The sequence below is a fragment of the Lactuca saligna genome, chromosome 4 (assembly GCF_052625555.1).
Source record: "Lactuca saligna cultivar CGN05327 chromosome 4, ASM5262555v1, whole genome shotgun sequence".
NCBI lineage: Eukaryota > Viridiplantae > Streptophyta > Magnoliopsida > Asterales > Asteraceae > Lactuca > Lactuca saligna.
Window position 1 is genome coordinate 276979722 of NC_136420.1, and position 8415 is coordinate 276988136.

Sequence of the window (8415 nt, forward strand, 5' to 3'; positions counted from 1 at the left end):
ATGAAATTGAGGAAGAAGATGAGGAGTGTGGATCGGATGAAGATTTGAAGAAATTTGATAGATGGTTAGATAACATCTTGTCTAACGATCAAGAACAATTTGAGTCACAAGAGCTAAAGTTACAAGATGAAGAATTTAATCCAGAAAGAGATTTGGAGGAGCTGGAAAGGTTGCTAGCAGAGAGGTCGGATGAAGAACAAAAACAAGCTGAATTGCAGGAACCAATCCGTTGATTGACCATTATCACGATGTGGCCCCCAGTTTTTTCGATTTGTGTTTTGAAGTATGGGGTGACAATTCCAACTTTGGAGAAAGTTCTGAAGTAAAGAGCCAACCGGTTACAACCGGTTCCAACCCTTGTCAATATTCTTGGGTTTTATGAATTCAAGCTCGTTTGACCAATTTTTGAAGTAAAGAGCCAAATTTTACAATTTGGTCCAAAGAAAATATTTAATGCAATGGATGGATGGGCATCGAATTTATTATAAGTTTATTAAGTTGGGAGTCCAGCTAAAGACTCCCACAAAAAGAAGCGCTTGCGGGAGGCAACCTTTCATTAGAGTTTGTTTTTTTTTCTTTCTAAACTTCTAGTATTTAGAATTAATTTAGAATTTTTATTTTGATATTTTTTTTATTACTTGGTATTTGTTTTTGACATTTTCAGAATATAGGGAGAGGGATAGTGTAACATCCCAAGTCAGAATCAAGAGTTCAGGGGGTAAAGTGTAAGTTTGGAAAAGAGGAACTCGGCGAGTAGGAGCTGCAACTCGTCGAGTCTAAGCGTGTGTCGGGCACATGTTAAGTGACCGGACTCGCCAAGTCGGAGGTTGGACTCGACGAGTCCGTGATGGAATGAGAAACCCTAATTCCTAGGGTTTGCACCCTATTTAAAGAATAATATGCCTTCATTTTAGCCTCTATCATCCCTGAGTGTTCCATAGAAACCCTAAATCATGGGATACTCCATTGTTGAGAAGATTGAAGCTTGGAAGAAGAAATTGGTGAAGAGAAGTTGGAGGAATTTGAGGATAGCATCAAGAGAGCTTGTGGATCTGAAGTCTACATCAGTTTAGACTCAGCTCTAAGGTAAGAGGACCTTACCTTAAGCTATTTCCTTGTTCTTTTATCCATGGTGTGTGATTTGGGGTTCTTTAGCATGGTTGGGATCTATTTCGGGTACAGAGACTCGATCTGTGGTTACAACTTCAGATCTAGGTTGGTTTGGAGCCATGAGATCAGAAAGTGATAGCTTTGGGGCGTAATTGAGAGTGTCCTTGCCTTAAACCTTCATTTTTAGCTTGTTGGAGCTTGATGATCCTTGCATGCATGAAAAGTTGGAAACTTTACGTGTGAATCTGGCCCTAAGAGTCCAGATCAATGTATTGGAAGCAATGGAATGGCCTGAAATCGCCTGGATGAAGATGTCACGTCTGGACTCGGCGAGTTGTAAGAACAACTCGACGAGTTTGTTGAAGATTGCCTTGGACTCGACGAGTCTATGCTTAGACTAGGCGAGTCTGGTCGTGAAGTCCTAACCTTTTCTGGTTGAGCTGTGAATCGGTGAGTCGAGGGATGACTTGGTGAGTTGAGCAGGAAGGGACTCAGAGCTTGTTTGACTCAACGAGTCTTGGGGCGACTCGGCGAGTTGAGTTGTGGCATGAGAGTTTCTGAGCATAGGAACTCGACGAGTCAACGAGTTGACTCGACGAGTAGGGTCAACTAGGAAGGTTGACTTTGACAGAGGACTTTGACTTGGACCAAGGGTTGAGCAGTTTGACTTCCAAGGGTATTTTGGTAATTATTGGTGTTTATTGGTTTTGGTTATTTGGTAAAGATCAGTGGTGGAGTTCGTGCTGGTGGTCGGAGCAGTGTAGTCTTATTTCTTCAAGTCGGCAGTTGCAGGTGAGTTATCCTTACTATATCGACAGGGTCTAAGGCACCAAGGTCGGCCCTTTATCGAATGGGAATCCGGGTAGTTGTTTGTTATGTTATTGCTTTGCTATGCCTGCATCCTGGTAGTTAGAATGGTATATGTTAGAGACCTGGTTAAGGTCGATATCCTGGTATATAGGATGATGCTATGTTAGTGACCGGTTAGGTCGGTATCCCGGTTAGTATGTTGCTATGTTATGTGATCTACTAGATCGGTTGATTAGTTGTGAATTGCTATATGATTATATGTTTATGTGCACATGGTTGTTGAACTGGTTTGGGTTGAGGTGGGTCATGCTTTGTGTTGTAGGCCGACATACCTAGGGTGGACCGGTTAGATCGAAGGTCCGATGAGCAGTCCGGATGGGCTAAAGGCCCAAGAGGGCAGACCAAACGTACCGAGGCTCGGAGAGTGGACCAGACAGACTGAAGGCCCAGTGCTGGTGGACCAGTCACATTGTAGACTCAGAGAGTGGAACAGGTGGACTGATGGCCCAGTGCGGGCGAACCAGTCATACTATAGACTCAGAGAGAGAGAGAGTGGACCGGGTTGACTGAAGGCCTGGTGCAGGTGGACCAGTCACACTGTAGACTCGATATGCATGGTTGTTTTGTTAATGATATGATATGATATGTGTGTCGTATTGTGGTTGGTATTTTGGGGGTAACTCACTAAGCTTTCGAGCTTACAGTTTAAGTGTATTGTTTCAGGTACTTCAGGAGACCGTAGCAAGGCGAAGGCGTGATCGTACCGCTCCTCAGTTTTATGTTGATGTTTCGAGGATACTATGATAATAAATGAACTGAAAACCTTTTGTAATAATTTAATGAATATGGATTGTTTTTGAAAAGTTTAAATTGGTCATAAATTTTCACGGTGTTACAAGTTGGTATCAGAGCCTAGGTTTGAGTGAATTGGAAGAACATTCGTGTGAATCCAGTCTCAAACCAAGGAGAGTTTTTTAAAGTGAAATTAAATGGTATTAAAAAATAAGTAGAGGAGGATGTGGAGGTACGATCAGCCAGAGCCAGTAAGTAGACCCCAAAAGACCATACAAGTTATTAGATTATCTTATATGTTAGAATAGCATGCTAGTACTAGGCTAAGGATCTTCAGGAATTGCATGATAGAATTGCCTGATTATATGATGCCTGCTAGCCTAGGGTTCATTGCTATGTGAGGTAGTTAGTATTTCCTCTAGAGGTAAGGATTGAGTGTTGCCATGTATATGTTTATCGCTAGGGTGTTGTGGTGATACTTGATATGAATATGGGTAGGTGTGGAAGGTAGTATGGGCTCGTACTGCTGAAAGCATAGGACCCATATGTGTATCAAGGAAGTCTCAACCCCTAAGGTCGGGTTGGGAGTTGGTTCCCGGGTTATTAGGGAAGAATCTAATTTTCTTGAGGTGTATTTTCAGTATGGTGGTTACGAGGCATGTCGGGGGTGGATCCGGGTCAGGATCTGGATCAGGAGAGGGCGGTCAGGGTAGATCAGCACCACCCGAGGTCATTGGTCAGATGAGTATGGATGAGTTGGATGTCAGGATTCGAGAGATCCTACATGATGAGATTGCTACTATGTTCAGGGCGGAGATGTCGGAGATGTTTGGGTCGATCAAGAACGCCATGGTTGAGTACTTTGATGAGCGATATGCGGCTCTTGCAGAGACGGTTGCCGCGGCAGCTACAGTAGTTGTAGCAACAACAGGTGGAGGATCCAGTTGGGGTTTTCAGTATCGGGATTTCGATAATACGAAGCCCCTTACTTTTGTTGGGGTTCAGGATCCGATCATTTCTATGAGGTGGTTGTCGGACATGGAGGGGTGTTTCTTCACGTGTTCATGCCCTGCGGATCAGAGAGTGAGGTGTGCTCTAAACCTTTTGAGGCTCGGGGTGAAGGATTGGTGGAGGTTAACAACGGGATCTTATTCAGATGCATAGCATGCCGCGGTTACATGGGATCAGGTCTAGGAGATGTTCAGTACCCGTTATGTTCCACGAGTTGAGAGGGAGAGGTTGGCTAAGGAGTTCTTGGAACTGAAGCAGGATTTGGAATCGGTGACGGAGATCACCGGGATGTTTACTGAGAGGGTGATGTTTTTCCTTGAGTTTGCTTCGGAGCAGGATCGGATGTCCCGATATCTAAGTATGCTCAAGAGGGATATTAGGAAGTTTGTGTCTATGCAGAGGTGTGAGACCTTAATGGAGTTGCAGGAGGCCGCTCGGCTGTGTGAGTTGGAGATTGAGTTGCAGTTGAGAGAGCAGAGGCAGGCCCTGGCGCAATCGCAGCCGGTGCCGAAATGGTCCAAGACTGTTGATTCCAGTTTGGGAAGTCAGAGCAACCGCACTTGCGAAAAGTGCGGGAAGGGTCATACCAGAGTTTGTAGGTCTGGTGTTGTGTGCTGCAAGTGTGGGAAAGAGGGGCATTATGCGAGGGATTGTCGTCAGTCAGCCCCGGTTTAGGATTTGAGGATTTGTTATCATTTCCATCAGGTTGGTCACTTGAGGGCCAACTGTCCACAACTTGTTTCGAGATCGGTGCAGGTTCCAGCACCGTCTACTGTGATGATTACTGGCGGGGTTCAGGGTGGAGCGGAGCCTCCGAGGGCTCAAGGGCGCGCTTTTCAGCTCACAGCAGAGGAGTTCAGGGCAGAGCTGGATGGAGTTGCGGGTATGTTTTTATTTCGTTGTTGTCTAGTTATCTAGTTATTTATGTAGTGTTGTATTTTATTCGTCACTCTGCATGTTCATGGTTTGGTTGGGAGTGTTAGTAACTAGGAGTTGTAGGCAGTTAGCAACCAAGGGATTGATGGTTAGAATTTGGTTGTATGGTCTTGTTGTCGGGTAAAGCAATTGTGATTTGAGAAGTTTTCATCGGAGAGTTGAACTCCCTTAGAGATCGTGATGTGAGATGTCGGGAAGTGACTTTGTGGAGGTTGTTCCTTTTAGAGGATATCAGTTCATGGATAAGAGGAGTATGTTGAGTAGGGATGATTGATTTATGTCGGTTGATTCAGTGCTCTAAGTGGGGAGAATTGGAAAATTCTCAAGAGGATCGAAAAGCATTAGAAGTTGATTATGTTGAGTTATCAGCATTCTAACACTCATAAGTGTACATACAACCCTAAATACCTTGGATCTATGTTTTCTCTATTATACATGCAATCGTGAACATCCAATGTATTATCCTAATCTAGCATACAAAATAATGAATATAACAAGATAGAATACATACCTCTTTGATGTAGAATATCTTCATGAAGCTTGAGTGCCTAGTGCCTCAAGTGTGACACCTCAAATTATTCACACAACACCAAATACACTTGGAATAACTTGAGAGAAACTTGAACACTCCTAAAATCAGCTATCCCTTTTTATTACTCATAGTGGCCGATTTTTCCCAAAGAATATGGTCTTATATAGTTGTTACAATTAAGGTAAACCCTAATTGTCATGGCCTTCCATTTCCTTGGATCCATGAGTTCAAATACACCATGGAGCATCCATGGAGCATCCTATGGTTTTAGCCCAACTTGATTATCCATGGAGCATTAGCCCACTATACAAGTATGGATGATTTACACAATCAAACCATATATTTAATTAGTCTTCTTTTGATCACTTAATTAATTCTAGATTAATTCTTGATCAATACTAATTAAATAATCTTATTAATATATTAGAACTTATAATATATTAATCAACTTTAAGTGTTATTTTTCTCATTATAGTCTATCCAAGTGCATGATGCCATGCAACCCAGATGGACCATGTCAGGTCGGGTCAAGTCTTACCAATTATAGTTATGGACTTAGACATTAATCCAACAGTCTCCCACTTGGATAAGTCTAAAACTATTATTGCACGTATGACTTCAAGAACCGACTGGCAGTCTTAGCTCTCAAAAGCTTTCGTCAAACTCTGACCTTGCCGATGAACCCTAACCTTTGTCAATGACTTGTCCATTGGATAAGTGATCATATATTCCTCCATTTTTGATATCCTATGGACTGAGACATGGCTTATCAATCATTCTCTCTGTCCATTTGTTGTTTCCCAATTTCCGATTCATGATGACTAACTAATTGAACAAATTAAATCAGTCTTGGCTTGGCTAAGCACTCACATGTGTCATCATTAAATCATCGAGGGGCCCACATATATCGCTTTTATCCCAAAGGTAAAAGGAATGGATAAACTTTGACTCATATGACTTGTTCTACTACTTGTTGAATCATACACAAAGGCACGTTTAATAACATCGAGTTACCAATGTGTTTTCGTGCAATCAATGTATAACCAACTCATAGTAACAACTCATATCTCTAGGTTTGAAGAATATAAGATATTATCATCTCATGATCACTCATGATAAAATCCATGAAGTGATTCGAATGAGTGCGAGTTGAATCCAATACTCAGAACTTGTGAGCACTCATGAGTGTTGTAGCCCTTTGTCGAACATCCTAGACCTCTACAAGCCAACCCATGACAATATTAATTCATATCTACTTCCAACATATGACCGACTGTGGATGGTTTGAATAACTTAGTCATCCAGAACAATGACTTAGTTTATTCTGGAAGTCAAAACATGCAAAATTAAACACAAGAGAAATGGAATCGAATGTGGTATCAAAACCTATGAACATAAATAAAACACCTTTTATTTATCACCATATGATTACACATTATTCATTGTATACTGTTTCAGCTATCAACTTTATTCTTGAATTTAAAACAATAGTTGTCCCATGCTCCAAGCATGTACACTATGTTTTCTAAACACTAATCATACCATACACCACGTATGCATACTATGTTTGTATATGATCTTTACTTTGTGAAATAGATCAATTGAACATAACTCCAATGATCCTTTTTTCATAGTCCCAAATCCTTACTGCAAATGCAAGTATTCCAAATTCATGCCATTTACTGAAATTTGTTATATTCTAAACTTATATGCATTGATTCTCTTGTAATGATTATGCACAAAGTCACAAAGATTTGACAACAAACATTACAGATCATTCCAAAGGAGATCAACTCCTTGGAAACATCCTTCTTGCATTAAGTTTCCTAATCTTATACAGACTTATTGAACAACTTCCACCAATGGGATCATTTCCACATTCCCTTTTTGACTATCACTTCTGAACAAGAGTTGCCTCTTTTCAGAATATGTCAACATGGTCCTTCCAACAATTAACACTATACTTCCAACTGTCCCTGAGTAACCAATCTTTGGTAAACCTTAGATTGTCCTCGACAATTGCTTAATCCTTTTAGTCATATCCAATTCTAGACCTTTTCCATTATTAATGCCCCAGGCATTTGGAAAATTTTAGAAAGGATGAATATAGCACATGTAATCGATCCTATATCCGAAGCATATGGTACACGATTCATGATGTCTCACATAGAGACTAAACCAGTCTTTTGCTATAATATTTCCATTTCAATTTTCCAAGTTCTCATAATTCGGATTATGAAAAGGGATGCCGTAATCATAATCGAATTTTAGAATGCAAATAATGGACCCATATATTAGAATTTTCTTATGTTGAGCCATTCCAACATAACATTCATATATATACTTGACTAAATACGATTAAAACCTCAATCTAAGCTTTTAGATTTGAGATGAAGTATAATTTCCTCTACCTTAATTATAGCAAAACACCTTTTTCCCAATTGAAACCTTTTGTTTTCTATAATTAACATTGCTAAATTGCAACCTTTATCATAATTATCATGCACCCACTAACACGATGATTATTAGCATAACACTTGACATGTACTCAGAAATCAGCTGAACTTCTAGAAAAAAACAATACTTTATTGACTTTCTTACCAAAGTTTAGATTTCTGATACTAGATTGCTTTGATAAAACTTTATCAATATCATACACCTTATCTTAGATAGCTCACAGATGTGTCTAAAATTTTTCAGAACTATGAAAGGGATGTCGTAATCATAGTCTCAATTTTTTAGACCTTTGCCACTTCTCACAAGTCCATGTTAGTGTGTCGGTTAACCACACAGCTCTACTAACGACTTTGAGAATGCAAATCTCACAATTGCTATCTACTTCAAATCTACTTGGTGGAAGTGTTTCCTCGTCATCATTTTCATGAATCGGAGAGAAACCTTATGACCCTTAGATTTAATGGTGTATGTGTTCTTATCCATGTGAATTGTCAAAACCATAGTCACAAGACAAGGATAATGACAAATCCAAACTCATATGGACTAAACTCAATCTTAATTTCTTGCCACCTACCAGCTCAAGGGCCTACCATTGCTTCAAAGTTGTTGTGCAACCAATTGAGAACTCTAAGAACTCATATGCAAAGCCAACTTTAACTGGAATGGGCATAGAATATGTCAACATGATAGGTTATAAACCTCAAGTCGTGTGCTAGTGAAAAACTTCAGGTTTTATTCTTGATTAGTTCTTGAGACTTTCAAGACCT